Below are 21773 nucleotides of genomic sequence, written 5' to 3'. Positions count from 1 at the left end.
TATGGCTTTCAAGGCTGCCTGCAGGGATTTTGGGGCAGCTTCCTTCAGTAATGCCAGCGGGGGCAGCAGGATCCTGGTGTCAGCAAAGGTTTCCAGCAGGAAAAGCCCTCAGCACTGGGTTTGTTTGCTCTGGGTGTGGGGGAGTGGTTCCCCCATATCACTCTGACTGTGCTGGATGGAACTGCAAGGTAGAAGCTCACCAGAAACTGAGCACAAATGAATGGAAGAATCCTTAAAAAAAATCAGGAAGGCAAAGTGCAATGAAGGATAAATAAAGTATTCATATTAAGGAGGTAAAGCAGGAAGCAAAAATTAATATGAACCCCAAGCTTTCTGTGTTGAGACTGGCTTGTCTTTGAACTGATTTCTTAAGTCACGATTTTTTTTTTTGCTATAGGTAACTTGATGAATTAGTGGCCTTTCTTTACCTCTTCTCTTTTTTTCTTTTTTTTTCTTTTGCTCAAGGATAACCTTCTAACATATCGAAACTCCTTCTGGCTGCCAAGAATGTATTATCCCACAAACCAGTAGGCCAACATCGTGTGTTTAAAATAGCGATTCTGGGCAAATGCAACGTTCTGTGGTCCTATTACTGACATCTGGTTCAGTTTTCCTCCACTTGTATATTGACCAGTATTCTTTATTGCAAAAACACAGCCCCTATTTAGGAAAGTCAGCATTTTTTTGGACTGGATTGTATTCAAGCTCTTCCCAATAACAGAAAAGTTACCAAAAAACTTCTTTATTGCCAGCAGTAAATAATCTGTATTCAAAATAGTCATTATGGGCTCAGATACAAGAGAGTTGTTTTTAATTTGCACCAAAGTTTATCTGTTTAATTTTGTTAAAAATGCTGTTTCAGAATCCTCGCATTTTAGTAATATCTCCAAATGTTTGTGTTTGGTTATGGCTTTGCCAATACTGAGATTCAATCTGTTTTTGCAAAGTACCAAAGCCCTCAGGTGTTACCAGGAAGTGCACCATAGATAAGCAACTTGAAGAAGAGAATGGCAGCTTCCAGTCAGGCACTGCATGCAGGATGCAAGCTAAAATCTTTCCTTTCTGAAGCATTTCTTTGATAGGGTGGTCTTAGAAAGATGATACAAAACCCGTAGAAATTGGTGCTGGAACGGACAGAAAGGCTGCTTTCCTTTGGGGAAGAGGTTTTGAGGAACAATATCTAAACCATTAAAATATTAATTGTAAAAACCTGGTTTTGGTGATCAGGAAAAATGTCTAGTTTTTTTCTTCTGGATTATATGCTAGAGGAAACTGAGAACAATGAGGAAAAATGAAGCTCTCGGAAAAGTATAGGTAAGTATATTAATGTAAAGCTTATGTATGTACTTGCTGACTGTGGTAGCCTTAAAACTGTTTATCTATTATTGAAGTCAGTTTAGAAGGCAGACCAGATCTGTTCTTTTGCTTTTCAAATTGTGTTTAAAATCCTCAATGGGGAGGGGGAAAAAAAAAAAAGAAAAATCATTTTTCCCTACTCCAGACTCTAGTATGTCTGTTTATGTTGCAGGGGGATAAAGGATCCATGTAGGAGCACAGTGAGAGGTTTGTACATGAAATGTTGTTTTCTTTAAAGGTGTGATTAAAAAATCCAATCTGTCTCATGCTTTGCTCTTATATGAGATTGCGTGTGTGCATTTGTATATACTCTGCTGGTATTTTCCAATTGTGTTGGCCAAATTCTGCTTTTAGTTATGGTTAGGCATCTCTCCTGACTCTGGTGGTGTCATATGAGCCTGACATTTTTCGACCAGACGTGAAGGCCCCCCTTCTCAAAGAGAATGCATATGAAATATATCAGCCTTTCTTCTGCTGGCTGGTTGTTTAAACATGGGTAACTGAATTATTGTGAAACAAATTCTGGGACTGCAGCTGCAAAAGCAGTAATACGGTATATTCCTAGTGATGTTTCTACGCCATACCTCCTAATTTCCCAGTTGATTTCCAGTGCAGACAGAAAGTCTAGAATGCATGTGGTATGTTCCTCATCATGTATTTTATAAATGTAAAATAATGATTTGTCAATTACTGTTTCTATTATAGAGATAAAATGAGATATTTTGGGCTCTCCTGATTTGTTGAGAGCCCCTTACCTTTGGCTGTGTGGAGCACTGCTGGCTCGGAGCAGCATGAGGTGAAGCTGCTTTTGGGAACGTCTCTGAGGGCCAGGCTGTGCAGTGTGGATATTGGTGCTCTGATTGCTTTTGTAGGCAGTGTTGGTTTACCTTGTGTTGTCTTTCCCAGCAGTCCTGCTTTCTCAAATGGTAATTGAACAGCAGCAGTCAAAATACTGTGCTGACGGAGAACCTCTGGCCACTCCATGGGCAGTTATTCAAACACTTTCTGAACCGGTTTGACCCATTGCTGATTTATTCCAGATCCATTGCGAGGAATTTAAAAAATGCAAACCCTAGTGTAGAGTTCATAGCGTGGCTCACAGTTCTTTTTGGTTTTGTTCTGTTTTCATAAAGCAGTCCATACCAACCATCCATCTTTTTAAAAAAAATTTTTTTTTTGAAGTAGTTTGCTTGAACACCCTGAGCAAAGGATAAGGTCCCCACAATAAAAGGTGATAATTTCTGTGCCATTCCTCCAATGACTCCCAGACCTCAGTGACAGGTTCCATGGCAAGAACTACTTCCAGAAGCCACCCATCCCTCAGGCTTTCCTCCTGTTTCTCCCAGGCAGTTGCTAGCAGAGTGCAGCAGCTGCAGCTTGTCAGTCTTAAAAGCATTGGCTGCTGCTTTCTGCTGCTGCTTTCTGCCTCTTCTTTTGCCCAGGGAAGCAAGCCCATCTCCTGGAAGATTTTCCTGTTGTTTTTCATACAGAAAACTGCAACTTTACACAGCTTTTCTCAGGTATGGGCTGGGATTAACTTTCCATGACTATTGATCTCAGAAGAGCTAATGCTTAGTCGGCAAATAGAGCTAGGGCTTCTCAAGTATCTCTTTGCTTTGTAAATCAGCAGCCTTGGAGGAGTAAAGGGTAATCCCTGAGCAAACTTGAACTGGCCATTACCTGGGGCAAGGAGGCTGAGGTCATTAATGCTATAAAATACTGTTCAGATGTATTTTTGTGCTTTTCTTTGGGCAAAAGGATTCACAGCATGAAAAAAATGTTGTTAGTGAGACATGAACTAGTAATACTTGAAGAAAGTGGGGAAAAAGACCAAGTTATGCTGTGCAAATTCAATGACTTTGTTAGCAGTCTCCACTGGTGTTGATTGCCATTCATATAAAATTGAGAATATGTGTGTTTCTGCATTTATGCTTTCTGGATGAAAGTAATCCCTTGATATTTTCATCTTGCATAGTACATTTGTGGGTAAAGGGCCCGTAAGTAAATAGAATTTGAGAATTTAAAGAACTAGAATCTGTAAAACCATAACCTAAGAAACAGGTCCAGAAAAACACTATGGAGAAAATGAGCAGTGCAAGATGAAGCAAATACTTTTTTTTAAGACTTAGTGTTGCTGTAGCTGTCAAGCAGGCAAATGGCTGCTAGTGTCAAGGACAGGATGTCCATTTTAAGCTGCAGTGCCAGTTGATTTATGTATGTACAAGTAGGCAAAATCCAATGACAGGAGTCTGGGAGCAATTCCTTGGTAGTTATATGGAATGCTTGTTCCTTGTGACCTCTGGCAATCCTCAGTAAGCATGATGACATGCTTGAACTTGCAATTAGGTGATAAGATTTTCTAAAAAGTTTGTAAAAGTATTATGATTTACACTGAATTATATCTATGTATGGACTTTTTTTTCTACAGTCTTCTATTTTCTGTGGGAATCTGAATAGCTGATAAAAATAATGGGCGAGGGTGCAATATCTTGGCATAAGCAGCAGCTGTACACAGCCTAGGGAATGGGAGGTGGAAGTTTATTCCTCCTGATGTTGTCTCTTGTCAAGAGCCAGTTCTGATCCTGCATAGCAGATGCTTTGGAAAAGAATGACAGTAGGACTTCATGAATGGGGGACATAATTCATTCATAGCAAGTACAAGGTCTGTTGTGCTGCTTTTGCCATGTCATTTGCATGCAATATATATTTCTGTATGAGCATGTCAAAGTCTAAGATCTTTGCTCAAACGTAAGGACTTTATTACAGCAGATTAAAAGCAGAATAAGCTCTAATGAAGCCAGATGTAATAGGAAGTGACTATGTCCCTTGTTCTTACATTCTAGTGGATTTTGTTGCTACCTTGTTAGGATTCAGACCTTGTCTTCAGGATTTGCCTGACTGAAATGATAGCTTAGTTATTGTGGAGGATTTTATGGATAATACATCACACTCTTTTTTTTTTCTTTCTCTCTTTTTTTTTTCTTTTTCTTTTTTTGTGTAAGGGATGATAGATGCCTTTCCTGGAGGGCATTTTTGTCATAGGATCTGATTTCATTTGTAATATATTTTCTGATCCTCCCTGTGGTTATAGAATATGTGGAAACATCTATGCCTTGTGTAGACTCTGTCATCTCTCATGTTGTGTTGTCCTCCTTGGTGGTGTATATTTTGAATACTTTAAGTTACCATGGCTTCACCTTTCTAAAGTCTGACTCTTGAAAGTACAGATCTTGCCAGACCCCTGGCTTGTGGACCTTACTGTAGGAGATCTGTTGCCAAGTTTAGTGGAACCACATAGCATAATTAAGAGTGGCAAAATTTAAACATTTATATGAGGAGCCAGCTTGACTGTACATTTAAAAAATCTAGGCAAGCAAGATTAGGAAAAGATATGTTTTCTTTGTCTTATTCTGATGAAGAACTAAAGACATCCATCCTCCATGCCCAGGTGAACTTCTGGAAGGAATAAAAGACCGGTGTCAGATGGTAGCCAACTCTTTACGTCATGATCCTAATGTACTTTTATTATACTTTGAGATCCTAAGGCAATGTTGATCTGCTACATGATTATATAATGCTCCAGGACACCTGTGTAAATAGCAAACAGAGAGGCTTTTTATAGATATTAGATCTTAGATAAGTGACTCTAAGAAGTAATATGGGATCCCAGCTGTAAGCCCCTGCTATACATACCATGTATTTTTGGTTGGTTGTTTATTATAAGAAGTACAGAAGCTGTTCCTTGTAACATAATTTTTGTAAGGCTTGCATGTGTAAATATTAAATTTGCAAATATTAAATGGAGAAGCATTAGAGAAACCACTGAATGAATAGCTTCACATTCCTCATTCCTTATTCTGATGCCGATTTCCTTAAATGTTGCTCCACTAACATTCAAATCTGTGTGCTGTTTCAGCCTCAGAGAGGAACTATGCAATGCCTCAGCCCTGGCCCTCTTGGGGTGTAGATCTCAACCAGCAATCTTTAATGGTAACAGATGTTTGCTGGAATCCTCCTCAGGGCGCTGATGTTCTGGGTCAGGAGCTTGTGGTGTTAATCAAAGCACCCTGTCCATCAGTGCCAGCTCAGGACCTGGCCCTCCACCAGGACCACATTTGCCAGGGAGGTGATTCTGCTGTAGGAGTCCCCAGGGAGAAAATCAGCAGGAGCTCTCCTCTCTCAGCTCCATCCCATGGTAGGAATATCCTGGTGTCATTAACCTGGCTTGTGTAAATGAGAATCAGCTAGGATCCGAAAGGGTGAGTTTTATTAATTTTTAAAAATAAGTAAGTGATCTTGGGAGAAGCAAACTTGCTCCAGTGGTCCCTGTAGGCACACTTCTGGACTGCTGAAGAATCAGTCCTCAGATTCCTGAAAAAATTGTCCCTAAAATCTAAAGGAAAGTTTATTGAATAGTTCTCCCTCTATCGTTCCCTGGGGTGGTAAGGAACTACAGCAGTGAGCAAACTGTTGTTTACCAGTATTTATAGGGTAAGGTTGTTTTACAATATCACTTTTTAATTAAATAATAAGGCACCTATTAGGAATGAATCATGGTTTTCCTTCTCAAATTAGGGTGAGGAAAATTGAGGCAAGAATATAAAAATGTGGATGTGGCAATACTGGCACGATCCTGTTCCTGTTTGCAGTGTTAGCAGAGGGCTCTGACCACATAGCTGTAATTAATAGTTTGTGTGTGGCTTGCAGCCGACTGACCCATGGCTTCCCAGGGACCCTAGAGTTCCTTTTCCAGCCATTTCTTGCAATACAGTGAAGGGAAAATTAGTCACGTGGGACATCTCAATCAACAAGAAAATGCAAGGTAAATTCAGTGGCATTGATGAAATTTCTGTTATAAATAAGCTGTGTACAAAGTCTTTTAGATTCCAGCTGCTTTGAATTTCTGTGTGCATTTCTTAAACCATCCATAAGTAAACTAGCTGTGATCTCATTCTTACCCAGGCTGACGCTGGTGATGATATGCCTTTTATATTGTAGGGAAAAATAGGCAATAGTATCAAAAGTGCTTAGTTAGGACACAAAAACACATATGAAGCGTGGCTTACAGGACTTAGAGTGCCAGACCCATCAACATATTAGAGCAAGTAACAATATGCCACAATTAATTAATCCAAGAAGATTTTTTAGTGATTGTTAATTTTTTTCCCCAGTTCTCAGACTGATTTGTCATGTTGGTGTTTATTAATTTAACATTTGATCTGAAAAAAATTCCCCAAACTTCAAAGTTCAGCCTGTTCTTTAGGAACAATCCAAAAATATGTTTCTTCAGGCCCCAGGCATTTCTGAAGTAGCTGAAGTTAAACAAAAAACATTTCTCTCAAACTCTGCAAATGTTCTAAAAGCTTTAAAGTGGCTCCTCACAGGGAGCCGGAGCAGAGAGGGAACCCCTGGGTTATTTTTGTTGCTGTGCAGTGGCACAGGGCTTCCTGGCGGAAAGCTCCAGAATTATCACTTTGCTGTGTGTTTGTGTATGTTTTTCCTTCCTCTTTTCACCTCTGTCACTGAGCTCCTCTCTATCCTGTGCCTTGATCCCCTGTTGAGAAAGTCTGGAGAAGGTAAGGGTTAGATCATCCTTCCAGCAAGGATAAACTGAATTAATGTCTGAATGAGAGAATGACTCACATCACATGTGATTTTTTTTCCTAAGCTCCATGTTGGAAGGGATGAAGGAGAACTTTCTTTCCTTGAGGAGCTGCATCACCACGCTGGGGCCTGATGGAAGCATTTCCTTGATGTGCTTCGCTTTCATAAACTCTGTTTTTGCTCTGCAGTAAAGCAACCTTGGGAAACCAGTCTGCATTTTGCTGGTTCCTTTTGCTGTTATAAAGCATCCCCGAGGTTATGAGTGCTGTTGAGAGCCCTTCACTGGAGTAATTTTGGTGTGGTCTTAATTCATTTTCCCAAGCAAAGACTGGTATTCACATAAGATGACAACATGGCTAATCTGCTTTAAGAGCAGGCTCTGAACATATAGAGGCATTTCTAAGGGAATTGCTTCATTACTCTGAGGAGGCCCAACCCAAGCTAGTAATTCTGCTTCCAGTTTGGTTAATATTGGTGTTTGCTTAAAGGTTTTCCACTCACAGTTCTCTTCTGGAAATTTCTGCCCAGTGTGTCCCACCTTGTGAGAAACCCTTTCAGCTCAGTTTTAAGTGAACAAGAGCACTTTTCAGGACTTGGTTGTCATGAAATGCATCTCGCAGTGGGGAGTCACATTAACTTCTCCCAGACAATTGCATTGTATGTTAAAATATGTGCTGTAGCCCTTACATCATACGATAGCTAGCTGTGCCACGTCACAGGCAGGAGTTTGACATATGTTGCAAAATAAAAGTTGCCAGTCATGGACACTATTTTGGATGTTTTCATCTCCAGCAGTGCTGACATGATCTCTACCAGCAAATTGTCTCCTGCTGAGAGCATAACGCAAACAGCGCCAACACCCTGATTCCAGATGTGCTACGTGGCATGGAACCAGTGACAAATGATACTATTTCTGTCTTGTATGGTCATGGACAGCAAAGAGGGCACCTTGATATCCCAAAACATACTGTTAAACTTTTTGTCTCAGTGGCATTTGGGGTTTGTTTTCTCTCACTAGGCACCTGCTTTATGCCAGATGTGGCCTTGCTGGGATTCATGGTGTGACCCATACTCTGCCTCACACACCTCGAAAAAACCCTACATAGCCCCTGAAACTGTGTGCTTGGTGGCTTTGGTCTGTGTAAGCAGTTGTCTTGGTCATGTAGGGTGTGAAACACCATGCCTTAGCTGTAAAGCTGTCTTAAAATCAGCCATTCTGCCCAGGAAAATAATTTTGGTCCTTGGAAAGTAGTGAACAAAGTGATATATTCTGATTGCTATTTGCTAGTGAACTCTTGAGCTCTGTCTTCTTTGTGTCTTTTGGAGTTCACTCTTGAAATGGTGAACAAGCTGAGGTAGTGTGGCCACAGCCCTTTCCTTGGGTCAAATGAGTTGTGCTCCCACTGAAATATAAGCAAATATAATGGAGGCTGTAGTAGTGAGTGCAGGTTGGAGCATTCAGTCTCTTTGTTCATATATTGCTATAGAAGAACTCTGCTGTGCTGTTAATACCTTTGTCTTATACTCCCAAGAGAAGTAAATGAGCTTTATTTGGATTTTCTATGGGAGAAACAGCAGTGCTGTTTTACTTTGTGGCATTTGAATTGGCTTTTTAGAGCTTATTTGACTGCCTGCTGCTTTTGAGAGAGGCAGTAGAGCCAACTGGGTTTTGTATGGTGAATATTTTACAATATACACGGGTAATTAGAAGGGAAAAATATTTAAAATAGCTATATGTCTTAATGTCAGTCCAGGCTGGCATTTGTGCATGCAGCCTCTCTTTTCTTTTTCTTAGTCATTAATCATTATAAGTGGATATATGTCAGAATTTGTAGTTAGATTCAGCTCTTACTGTGTTTCTCATTTCTTGATAAGTTTTGTGTTCTGGAGCTCTATGAAAAAAAATCAATCTGCTTTGTGTTTTGTTTTCATGGGGTAACAAAGTAACTTGTGGCAACAGATAATTGAATTTCCAGTCTGTTTTTCTCTGGGATGTTGGATTAATACATTAGATAATGCATTAATAATGATGCTTTATCTGCCATGGATAGCAGTGTGAAAAAATGGACAAGGGTTTCACGTCTGAAAATCTTTGATAATGTGGCTGTGAACCAGCCATCCAGTTATAAATTGGATCTCCTTTGGGTTCAGCAGATGAAACTGCCAAAAGAAAAACAGAGTAGAACAAAATCGATTAGAATAGACCAAGAAGGTTACAGGTTATGAGTAGCTTAATCAGGAAGTCACACCGTGCAGGCTTTTTTCCCTTTTCCCACTGTTGGTACCAAAGGAGCAGAACACCCTCTCCCAGGGAGAGAAATTTGCTGTCATTGGGCAAATACTTCTGAAAAAGCCCAGGGGGCGTTGCCTTTCAAACTTTATTTTCTTGGTTATTTCATTTTATAAAAACTTTAGTTGTGGTATAAACCTGGAGTGCAGCTGGGGAGGGTTTGAACCCTTAGGTGGGTACTTGCTCCCAGGTTGGTGTTTCCTGGGTTGCTCACTGTGTGCCTCGTGTCCTACAGCCAACCCAAGCCCTCATCACACATGAACGTTCTGGCCCCAAGGGCAGAGAGATGAGTGAATCCACAAGATTGTTAAGACATGGCTTTGTAGCTAAAATGAAATCTTGCCAGTTGTCTGGAAAAAATGTCACAGTGGGTAGGCTGTAAATGCAACCGTATTTTTACCTACTTCTCTGATTTTTTTAGAAATGTGATTTCAGAACAAAGTACTCACTAGAACTCAAGCTGACTTCATGGCTACATCTTCTTTTCTTTCTCTCTGCTTGGTATTCCATCCATGGTTTACTAAGTGGTGCAATTTTGATTTTTCTCTTCATCACAAGTCTAATGGGCGAATGGTGATAACTTTGTAGCTTTGGAGAGATTTTCTTGGCAGTTTCAGTCTATATTTCTGACAGGAAATCATTTTCTCCCTTGAGTTATGATTGCTGGGTTACATGAGTGCAGTCTAACCACTGCTCAACTGCTGTTTGTCTGCTGTCTTTCTGGTCTTAGAGAAGGCCAAACTGCCCCAATACAAAACATAAAATTAGATGAATGCTGCAGGAAGGGAATAACAACATAATCTTCTGTGATCTTTTGCGATTTTATTTTACCACTTCTTATCTGAAAAGCATCTTCAATTCCACTTGGAGTCAAGAATTAAATTTGTTTAGAGAGAGTTCTTCCCATACATGGAAAACAAATGGAACTGGCTCAATTTGTGTGGGTTTTTTTTCTTTTTCGTAGAAGATCACTGTGTTCTGCTACAGATGTTTGCACATGAGCAAACTAGAGGAATATGTGGACCTCATCTTAGATCTACAGAAATCTGCCCCGTAACGTGGCCTGTGTCATTTGGCTAATCCTTGTGTAGTCCACATCAAATGAGCAGTCAAGGCTATAAAATTTGTATTTGGAGGAGTTTGCAAAGTTGGGGAGAGGAACAACTGAAGAGGGACAAATGGAGGGAATCATGCACTAAAAGTAGGAGAAGTCTCGCCTAACCAGTGCCAGATACAAAGCAGAACTCCACTTCTGTCCTTCTTCCCAATACTGTGTAATGAAAATCTTCATGGCACTTGTGTGAGTAATGGCTGAAGAATGGGAGGGAAGAGGGGCTCAGCCTGGCCCTGCTGAAGCCCAGAGAAGCTCTGTCACCGCCTTCTGCGGCTCCTCACCACACAGAGCTACAGCTGTCAGCTCCGATGCTCTATTGAACTTGCTAACGGAATTGTAAAGATCATCTTGAAGTAATTTGATTTTTGTCTTCATAAAGTCACGCAAGTGTTGCTGATTTGTGTACTTGCTGTGTTTATTTTTGTTGCAAGTTCAGTTCTAGTCCATTTAATTATGAGGCCAGAGGGTCATCTCCCCTCTGTGTGTGCCAAGCCATCAGCAGTTCCCCCCTGTGAGGTGCAGTGGGTGCGAGCTGTGCCCTTCCTGAGCGGGTGATGGGTGACAACCAGAGCCCCCAGGCACCAGTGCCGGTGTCACTGCCCAGCCCCTCTGGGCACTGCTGACAGTGGCCAGAGCAGAGCATAAATCCCCGTTTCATGGTTCCTGCTGTCACCTGGGAGATGTAAGACCATGCTAATGCAAACAAATCTTGTTAATTCTCATGAAACACATGCAGTTATAGCCCTGTTAACAGCACAGCATTAATTAACTGAGGGGTGCTTGGATTAGGTACTTATTTAATTTCCCTAGCTCGTGTTCATAACCCATAGCAACACAGAACATGTTGTGCTCCAGAAAAGCTGTAAATGAGAACTGAAGCATGTCTTGTAGGTTTTCTCTTTGAAGAAAGAAATTAGACACTGGTGCAGTGGTGTCTGATCCCTGTCCCTAATCGTTTTGAAGTCCTTCCCGGTGATGCAGCCTGCCTTTTCCCTGGGAATAGAAGAGGTCAGCCGGCTGAGGGAATTTAATACATGAGATCTGGAATATACCTCTAACTCTTCCAGCTAATATGCTTCTTAAAGGCTGCCAGTCTTGGATTTGTGTGTGAGCTGAGAGGATGGATGGTATAAAGTGGAGCATAAGGGAAAGAAACACACAGAAGGCTGAGTCAGAGTATTAAAGGTACACATTATTAGTAACTGTCTTATAACTAATTGTTTCTGGCTCAAATGCAAGCAATACAAGCTCTAGTCATCTTTGCTGTTCTTGAGTTAGGCTTGCCTTTGCTTGGAAATATTTTACTTAACAAAGTAGGTAGGCTGATTTTTATCAAATGAAAAATGCCTCTGTAAAACACTGTTCTGACATAGAAATAATTATTGTAAATGTTTTCATGACACTGGAATTTTCTTTAATGATAAAAATTTTCATGACAATGGGATGTTAATGTGGGTTTTATAAGGATTCAGAGTTTCCAAAACTCCATAGGAGAGCATCAGGTCATGCAGATTGAGTTCCTCAGACTGTTAAGGGAAGTCCACAGCACAACCCAGGGAAAGGGCTCAGTACTCATAATAACATGATTGTAGCAGTGAGGTGCTTCACTCAGGCTGATTAGGGGAAACTGGGAAATTAAACTGCGGGTAGAGAATAGGCCCCTCCCTGTGCTGCCCTCCCCAAGGCTTTGGCAGCTGTGAGCTGCTGTGTGTGATTTGCTCAGGTGGCTCAGCAGCCAAATGCCCCAAAGTGCAGAAGGCGGTGAAGCTCCCCCAGCCCTGCTGACCAGGTCTGGGGAAAGGACTCCTGGTAGCCCAAGACATTATTATTTTTGCTGTCTCAAAACACATCCTTGTCCTCTCTGGCTCTTAGACACTGGCTACTAAGCAGGAGAGAAGTTTTTTCAGACCTGTATGGAAGACTGGCTAAATCCTTAAAGGCTGACATTAATCTAAGCATGAGTGTCCAGGAGTCTGGAGTCAGTGGGCACTGTCACCAATCCCGTTTGTATTATGGTATGTTCTTATTAGAAGAAAAGAGAGTACATAGCAGTGGCAAAGGCATGCCAGGGCTGCAAGGGAGAGAATGTGGTGGCTGTGGAGCAAGGACAGTGCTGCACAGTGGGGCTCTACTCCAAAAGGCTCCTGAGTCTTGAAAGCAAACCTGCTGCACCACCCCGGTGTGAGGGTGCCTGGGGGAAAGTCTGTGTGTCTGCAGTTCATTTGAGACTATGTATCTGAAAGGCTGGAAAGCCTCCCCTAGAAGATTACAATTTTCCATGTGTTAGTACCTAAAAGCATCAGTGAAGACACCTCTCAGCTGCTTCCTGAGTCCCATGCCAATGAGTGAGCAACTGGTTTAGCTTGGTAAGTAAATGATGAGATCAAATATGCAGAGTCCACCACATTGTCCTAAGTGATGTCTGTGAGAAAATGCCAGAGGTTGCAGTATAAATGCATTTGAGGAGTGCTGCAGAAGTTTTTTCTTGTGGACAATGACTAACTCTGTAGAAAGTGTAGTAACATATGAGCCTCTCAATTTAATCAAAATTCTTTCTTAAGCTGTTGTCCACAAGAAGTCCCAGTTTCTGAGTTGAATCAATACCAGCTTATTTTGCTACAGTGCCGACACACTCTGTGTGGAAGTTTTATTTCAGTGATTATTCATTTATTGGAATTCTGAGCATATTGAATAAACTGTAAAACCAGTACCACTAGATAAGTACTATAAGATAAAAAATAGTTTTTCTGAGTTGGGATGTGTTCACCAAACACTTTGTTGGCATATTTCTGATTTCTTGCCACTTGTACACTTGCATCCTTCAGTACCACTGAAATAGTTCAGAACTACCACTGCCTTTTTTTTTTTTTTTGTAAACAGCTGTGGATTGGGATTGGCTTTAGGATCTGGTAGGATGCTGTTGCAAACTCTGTCATTCCCTTGAGCCTGATTCTGCTGCTGGCAAATGCACTTGGGTTGGCAGTGTTTCACGGGAAGAGAGAGAAATCTGGTCTTTCTCAAAAGATAGTTACCTATGAATGATGTGGATGTTGTTAAATATTTCTGTGCTGCTACAGATCAGGTTTAAAAGAAAACCTTTACAACCCTTTTTTTTTATCACTGAATTTGATAAAGATGCAATCTATGGACCAAGCAGTGTGAATAGGACCCTGCCTGCTTGTATATGCTTTTAAAGAGCACAAAGGCTCGTACCAACGCGGATAAGAATTATTTTATGCACAATGCCTTTTCAGTCTGACTTCTGTTATACAGAGGTATTTGAACTCACAGGGTACTAAGAGAAAACACATGGTCAGCTGAAACATGAGAGAGCCTTTTAAGCAGCGTGTCTTTCAAGTCTGCAGCCATTCCCTGTTGGCCTGGGAGCCGCCAGCTCCCAGGCGAGGGCGAGGCCAGGCCTCCACCGTTGGCTGGGAAGCCACCAAAGCCCCAGCCCAGTGGGCTACTTGGAGGCACAGCCCTTCTGAGTGAGGGGCAAATGAGAGCTTGAGGTGGGCTTCCAAAAGTGTCATCTTTGTGTAGGGGTTGGACTGGATCACCTCAGGTTTTGATAGCATTGTTGCAAGAGTAGTGTCCTGGCAGAATTCCAGCTTAATTAAGGTGGAATGGGACGAGCTGATGGCTCTGTGTGTCTCCCACCTGGTTTCTGCTTTCTTTGGTAGAAACAGCCAGTGAAGGGAACATATTTTCTTTCCCCATGCAGAAGCCTCAGTTTAGGGTGGAGGTGGTTTTCTTTGACTTCATGGGAGACTTTGATGGTGTGCCAAGCTTAAAAAAAAAGGAGACACTATTTTCCTACTACACTGTACGTCTTAGATGTGATGAGAAAAAATGATTTTCTTAAATTGCATGAAATGTTTGTGGGATTTGATCCCTGGGTAATAGCATGTGGTTTTAGGGCTCTGCATGTCTCATTAGTTTTACATAACCTCTTGCTCTTTCGTGATACCACATCCCCCAAATTCTTCATCCTTCTCCAACTTACGTTCCTATGTCTTGTGCTGTCACCGCCCACCCCCTCCGTTTGCGAGAACATCTTCCCATTTCTGTAGTAAACAGACCCCTACTTTTCTTTCTTCAGGAACTGTCTTTATAACACATACTTCCTTTAAGACTTTTGTCTTGGATCTGTACAAACTTGATGCTAAGCTTTCAAGAATCTAGTGGTTATCTGTTATGTACTATGCTGTCAGCACTCTTAAAGACCTAAAAATATTTTATTAATGTAGAGTTATAACACAATTCAGTAACAGTGTCTACCCAACAAAGACCAGAGCATGTTACAAGGTTTCTGGGACACAATGTCCCAGTCACAGTACATTTCGTGGTGTGGTCAATCTATACTTTCCTTGGGGAAGAAAATAAATGTGAGCTATGTACTGTACAGAGCTGAGCATGTTGCTTGTACTGGATAAATTGCTAAACAATATAACTGCTTCTCCAGCACTAATGATCAGATCCATCCCTAATTATGTTAGTGCCTTGGGCAAAGAATTTGGGTAGTGTTGCTACTCCAGCTCAAAAGACCACACTGTCCCCATCCTACTGCAGCCACGACTACTGCCCAGCACGGTGATATCAGCACACCTCATTTGAGGCTGCTGAAGGCACTGACAGGTAGAGAAGTTCCTGTTGAGGGTAGAAAGATGTATTAGCCCTAATTTTGAAGTGATTACATCTGAGCATGAGAAATCGCTTTGTTTCCACTTCACTTAGCAAAATGCAATCAATTCCATATTTTCTGGGAAACAATACTCTAGATGACATCACAAAACCAGCCTGATGCCTGCAGTCCTGGGCAGATTTGGTTGGAGACAGATTTTCCATGTAGCCATTTTGTGCAGCCTCAGGACAGAACCAAAATTCCCAGCTCTTTTGAAGGCTCAGAATAAATAACTTTAAATTTCTCCCATTGAATTTTGACATGTTTCTTTTATTGCAGAACTTGGATTTTCATGCCCTTATTTGAATTGTACATTAAAATCTGTTACTTGCCAGCATCCCACCCACATGTAGTACTACGTCTCATGGAAGTCATCACTTAGTTGGAAATGTGTGCACCATATGCATACTCTCAACTCCAAAAGTAGCACCCAAGGGTTTTTTAAACTCAGCCCATAATCTACAGACACTGTAAGAAAAATATAAAAGATAAAAGAGAATATTTTAAGATGCTATAAAATCTCTTAGAAACTATTTTAAACCTCTCTCTGTTATAAGGAATCTAAGGAACATTTATTTTTCTCCTCCAACAGGAGAAAAGATAGGAGAGTGTCCAAAAACTTTTGCAAGTATTTTTATTGCCTTGAAGAATAGGAAATGGGAAGCTTGGAGGGAGCAGGGAGAATGTTGTTTGTTTTCCCAGATTGAGACATCTAAAAGTTTGGAATCCCTATGAATAATATATACATTGACATACTTCTGGTTGGACAATGTTAAAATACAGATGGTGTGGAAGCTCCTTGTTGCACATGGATATCATAAGTATGCCTTTTAAAAGAATACTGCATACAATGATGATACCTCTGTAGCAGCTGCAGCTGTTCTTGCTTAACAGAGAAGGGTTTCCTCATCACACGTAACATTTCTGCAAGTCAGTCACCTGCTTTGGGACCTGCCATAGTCTGTTGTCCTTTGACAGAGAGGAAGGGAAGCTGTCCTAGAAAAATGACTTTGCTGGTCTGACAGTGTGAGTTAGATGGGAGTCTGTTATTCTTTTTAAAATGGCTTAAATATTACAAAGAAGGCTAAGGTAGAAAGGACATTTCTAAAAGGACTTCAGAAACAAGCAGAGGCAATACAGGTATCAAATGTCTGCATTGTGGACAGTTCTGGTTGGGTAACATTTTATATCCTGTTGGCTCAGTTCTGTATGACTATGCAGGGTAAAAGGCAAGGGAAAGTCAGGCAAGTAGTGTTAAACAAAGTCACTTTATTTTGATAGCTGGGTGTGCATCTTTTGTTTGAAGCAGGAGATCAAAACGTGATGCCATCACCGTATCAACCTGTTCCAGCTCTTTGTGTTGCTACTTAAAAAAATCCCAAAACAAACCCACAATGATTTAAAAAAAAAAAAAAGAAAAAGGAATGCACTCCAGGAGATGGAAGGAACTTGGGTCAGTGCTAAAAAAAAGCCAGCACATTTTAGTAACTAATAGCCTCAGCAGTAGCTGGTGCCAACCATGCTGATGACGTGGGCTCGGCTTACTGCTTGCAGCTCGTGCTCTGGAGAGGATCCTGCTCTCTACTGAAAGAGTTTTCTCTCCTCATATTTGTTTATGTGTTTTTGCTGTTCCAGGCAATAGCTCATTATTTAATCAGGAAACCTTTTTTCATTTTGTTTTTGTTTTGTTTATTTGTTTAAGGGCACACTCACATATGTCATTCATCAGCTTGAAACTGAGGAGAGGCAGTCTCTTCTCCTTTTCTTTAAGTTTCATAAGTGATGTTGGTGATTCTTTCACTACCCTGCGGGTGACAGTCACCTGCACACTCAGTAACTTGGTCAGTTTTCAAGTAAGAATTTCCAGGTAGTTGTTAATTAAATCCTGCAAATAACCACACCTTGTCTGAGACTTCTTTATACAAAAAAGCACACCCCATGGACAGCTATTACAATCAAATCATTACATATATTAAAATATAGGCAAATGTTCTTGAAAGCTCAGGACACATGCAAGTGCAGACATTCAGATCCTAGGCTAAGGGTTCAGAAGAGTTTGTTCTTACAAGAAGATTGCTCCATAGCTGCTTGCTATAGCTCCAACACGTCTCCTCCTGCTGCTCTGGTACCCATTACTGACAGACACAGTGCAGGGAAGAAACTGGCCCTGGATGGGCAGGGATTCCTGTTGTCCTGGTTTCAGCTGGGATTGAGTCCATTTTGTTCCCAGTACTACTGGTACAGTGCTGTGTTTTGGATTTAGGATAAGAATAATGCTGATGCCACAGTGATGTTTTCAGTTGTTTCTGAGCAGGGTTTGTACCAGTCAAGTACTGTTCAGTTTTTCCTGCTGTGACAATGCATAGACTGGGCGGGGAAGAGAAGCTGGGTGGGGACACAGCAGGGACAGCTGGTCCCAACTGGCCAAAGGGATATTCCAGGCCATATGGCACCATGCTCAGTGTCTCACAGAATCACTTAAGTGGGAAAAGACTTTGATATCAAGTGCAACCATTAACCCAGCACTGCCCAGGCCACCACTAGACAATGTCCCTAAGTGCCACATCTACACATCTTTTAAATCTCTCCAGGGATGGCAACTCCACCACTGCTGATGCAGCCTGGGCAGACTGTTCCAGTGCTTGACAAGTGTTTTGGGGAAGAAATTTTCCAAACTTGAAGGCATTTCCTCTTGTCCTATATCTTGTCACGGCAGGGAAGAGACTGACCCCCAGCTTGCTACAAACTCCTTTCAGGTCACTGAGCCAGAGCAGGGGAGGGAGGTGACTCCTGCTGCCTCTGCTGCATCCCTCTGCCCATGTGCAATCAGCCCTGTCTGGGCTTGCTTAAGGGGCACTCAGGACTTCAAGGATGGGATACATCCCTTTCCCTCTGCTATTTATCCTGCTGCAAAGATCAGTGGAGCTGGAGAGATGTTTTGATGTCTCCAGAGAACCCAAGGAGCCCAAAACCCCATTGGTTAAAGCTTCTCCAATGATTGATTAAGATACCTCCTGGATGACTTTATTCCAGAGGAACATCACAAATGCACTCCCAAGACCCCTCAGGAGCTGATAAATTACTTTAAATTTGAAAAAATCTGCAATGGATTTTTCTTATTAGATAGATGGATGCTTTGTATGAGCTCTATGTTGAAATGATGATTTTTGACATTCTTACTACAGAAGTTACTGGTTTCTCCACTTACAGCTCTTATGTTTGGTGACAGCATGAGAGCTTTGTGTCTACTTTGTTTCTGAAATTGTAGCTGGCTTGTATCTGGAGAGACAGACAGGAACCAATAGTTTGCTTGTTTAGTTCTGGCTTTAGTGTATTATTAAAATGGCAGCTGTGATTTTTTAACTTAAATTTAAATTAGATCAGATTCTGAGACCTTCCCATGAAGAAGAAAAGTGTGTGCAGCAGGAGCAGCTGTGCCAGAACAAGAGCCACGAGCTCCCAGCAGGCCAGGGAGCATCCCTGCTCCATGGGTACCTCCTGGGGAGCCCTGAGCTTTGCACAGCTCTCACAGGAGGAACGGGGAGCTGTACTTCCTCAGAACTGCTGACATCAAGGCCTCTCTTTCTGCTGATTTAAGAAACACTTAAAGGAGCTGGATGAGAAATTATAAAGACTCTTTTAAATATATACTATTAACACTGTATATTACAAAATTTAGGATGTATCTTTCTTATGCAAACAAATTCTAAAACTGTATATCCCAGTCTCCCTGTAAGTAGTTTTTCTTAGTTAGAAGGAAATATGATTTGCACTCAGTTTATGTAGTTTGCTTAAGCATTTTTAAATTGAAATGTACTTGAGCTTCTAAGCAATCCATAGAGGCTTCCTTGCCATGATGTTATTACCAGCTGTCCACATTTTATGGGCATTTTGCTCTATCTCATTAGAGGAAATCCTGAGGGTGCACTCTGCAGAATTTTGTATATTGACCCAAGTGTTTTGATTTTCTCTTTTATGGTCAACTTTAATTTGTATAATTGATGTGGTCTTGGACTACAAAAACATTTGATATTGACCAGAGACGTTTGTGACATGAGGAGCACACTGGCCTTTCTGCTGGTTGCCATGATGTGAGCCCTACACATCACTGCAGCTCTTGCTGGGCTCCAGGCTCAGTTACAGGTGAGCTGCACCAGACCTGAAAGAATCAAGTCAGTGAATGGGTGAACAGATGGTGTAGAAATGGCAGTCTCTGCTCATAACTGCTTTGGGGCTTGGTTTAGCTTCTCTAAACTACACCAAGTGTCCCCCCCCCAGTGATTCCAGGGAGTGTTTCAGCAGGTGAGAACCCCTTTACACAAGTTGATGCCCTTTTTGTGGGACAAAACAAGTACAGGGGTCCAAAAGTGCTGTGAGAGGACATCTGGTACCAACACAGCATGCCCCTGAGCATCTGGATACAGAGTCCTCTCAAGCCTTGATGCAGAAGTGAAAGGTAAATCCTGGCTCTTGAGCTCAGCACTGACCACATCCCACTTCCTGAGCAGCACAGAATGCAAATATCTCCCAGGGCCTGGGCTCTGTCCAAGTCTGTGCCATGGCTATCTTGTCCTGGGCTCCACTTATGCCCGTGCCATGTTCTTTTGGAGACATGGGACATCAGGGAATTTTTTGGAAGCATGTTTGGTTTCTGGTTAATGCTTTTAGAAAATAACACAGTCACAGATAAGTGAAAGATCTGGTGTCTGTTCAAGCTCCTGTGGAGAAATAGCAAATTACAACTGACTTAATTCAAATACTGGAATTTGAAGGAAATTTAAAAAATAATGTATCAAATTATGTATGCCATCCATGGAGAAAATGTCTTAAATATTTAAGTCTATATACTTCCTGCACTGTCTTGTTTTAAGCAGAGAAAGGATACTTCTCCCTTGTAACCTGCCATGCTGAATTTGGAGCACTGTGCTGTTTTGGCATCCCCTGATCTGTGCACTCTTGTTCTCAGCAGAGAATTAGCCTAATTGAGAAGCAGAGTTCATACCCTTGTGTGTTCCTCTTCCATTGAAACTGATTTATGTTTTTAACACTGTATTTATTCCTACCTTATTTACATAATTTGGATTTTTCAGTAATATTTTTATTGCAGAAAGAAAGTGAGAAATTGAATGTTCTGGCCAAATTAGCCTACTTCATGTTAGTTTGGCTGGCATGGTAATTTTCTTAGTTTGATCTAAAAGAGCAATTACATCATGATGAAAGTCTAGCATAGGTTTTGTCTATACATTGCACGTGGTTATTAGCAAGTTCAGGGGGTGTGGGTTAAATATTACTTTCACTTGATTTATTATTAATGGCACAGCTCTTTTTTGGCTGTGTATACATATATGTATATGCATATAAACACACATATGTTATGTTATATAAAAGATGGCAGTGTGTGGTAGTAAATACATTTCTTGGCATGAACCTGGAATGTCAGCAGTAGTCATGAGTAGCAAATTTAATTCTTGCCAAGCTAACATAAGAAGATAAGCAAATATTTAATGTTATGTATGGTTGTTTTATGGGCTCCAATCTGCACACATGTTCTCTTTATACTGCTTTTGTTGGGAGAGAGATAACTTTTTCTTCAAATTAAAAACCTGATTTAAAATTTTGTGTACCCAGGGAAAGATTCCAGCCAATGCCTGGTCTTTTTCCTGAGCAAATCCTTTCTGTTAGTGATGGGAATCAGCTCAGTTAAGGACAAAAAAAATAGGGACTGAGTTTCTTTGCTGTTTCCTTAGGTCACATCAAAGTCCAAGCCTGTAAATACTTATGTATGTATTTAACTTTGGTACTTTGAGTACTCTTAATGATTCAAATGAAATTCCTCATGGCAGAATAGTTAATCATGGGAGCAAATGTTTGCAGGTTTGAGTCCCAAGGCTGTTTTTCTTCTTCAGCTGAACCGTTTCAACATTTTGGTATTCTCTTATAGCTCTCATGTGTGGGAGTGGTATGTACTGATCAGGTTGTACCATATCTTACAAAGCAATAGCAAAATATGTGTGTATTTTTCCTTCTGGTTGTCTGTTGTTGGTCTAAATACTCCTTTACTAACTGCTTTAAAACATTGGTTAAATGTACAGGAGAAAAGTAGAAACATTAATCAAAAATTGCGGGGTGGGGACATTCATAGGAGGATGAAATACAGCATTACCATGAGGAAGTGGCTGGTTTAATTCTTTATTTTCAAACTCTTATTTAACTCCACTGCACTGTTATATAATTCTTTAGGGAAAATGGTAATGTTGATTTAATATGCATTTAGTAATCAGAATTTTGCAAGCCATTTGTGGTGTTCGGGTTGACAGGACCCAGCTGGAGCATTTACAGGTGTGCTGAATGCAAGTATTTAATCCTGGTTCATCTAAAGATGGTCTATTACAAACCCAAAATGAAATATGGATAAAAAACATAACATTTCCTCCCTTAAGTGCATCAAATAATGTGCTCTTAGTTTAGATACTTGTATTTCAAAATAATTTTTCTAAATTTAACTAGTGCTCTAAGGGAAATGAAATGCTTATATTTTCCTTGCATTGTGTTGCACTGAGAGTGGGTTTGTGTGTTGTTGTGGTAGCCCAGTGCTGGAGCAAATGGGCTGACATTCCAAATCACCTTTTAAGTGCTTTTTAATGTCTCTATGAGATGAAGGGAAAAATAGGGATTTTGTGATTTTCATCCTGATTTACAGGACTGTATTTACATAGAATTTATTA

General features: G+C 40.9%; 1 long non-coding RNA gene across 1 annotated transcript in view; it reads left to right on the top strand.

Annotated features, from left to right (window-relative positions):
* Positions 1–2740: 2740 nt before the first annotated feature.
* LOC138117508 (uncharacterized) overlaps positions 2741–21773 on the top strand; it is a 76971-nt gene continuing 57938 nt past the window's right edge. The window contains exon 1 of the long non-coding RNA XR_011154684.1: positions 2741–2876. This is a non-coding gene — a long non-coding RNA (uncharacterized lncRNA). The remainder of the gene's footprint in view (positions 2877–21773) is intronic.

The sequence above is a fragment of the Aphelocoma coerulescens genome, chromosome 12, assembly GCF_041296385.1.
Source record: "Aphelocoma coerulescens isolate FSJ_1873_10779 chromosome 12, UR_Acoe_1.0, whole genome shotgun sequence".
In the NCBI taxonomy this organism is placed as follows: Eukaryota; Metazoa; Chordata; class Aves; order Passeriformes; family Corvidae; genus Aphelocoma; species Aphelocoma coerulescens.
Note: the sequence above shows the minus strand (reverse complement) of the source record. Positions and strands in the feature narration are given on the sequence as shown.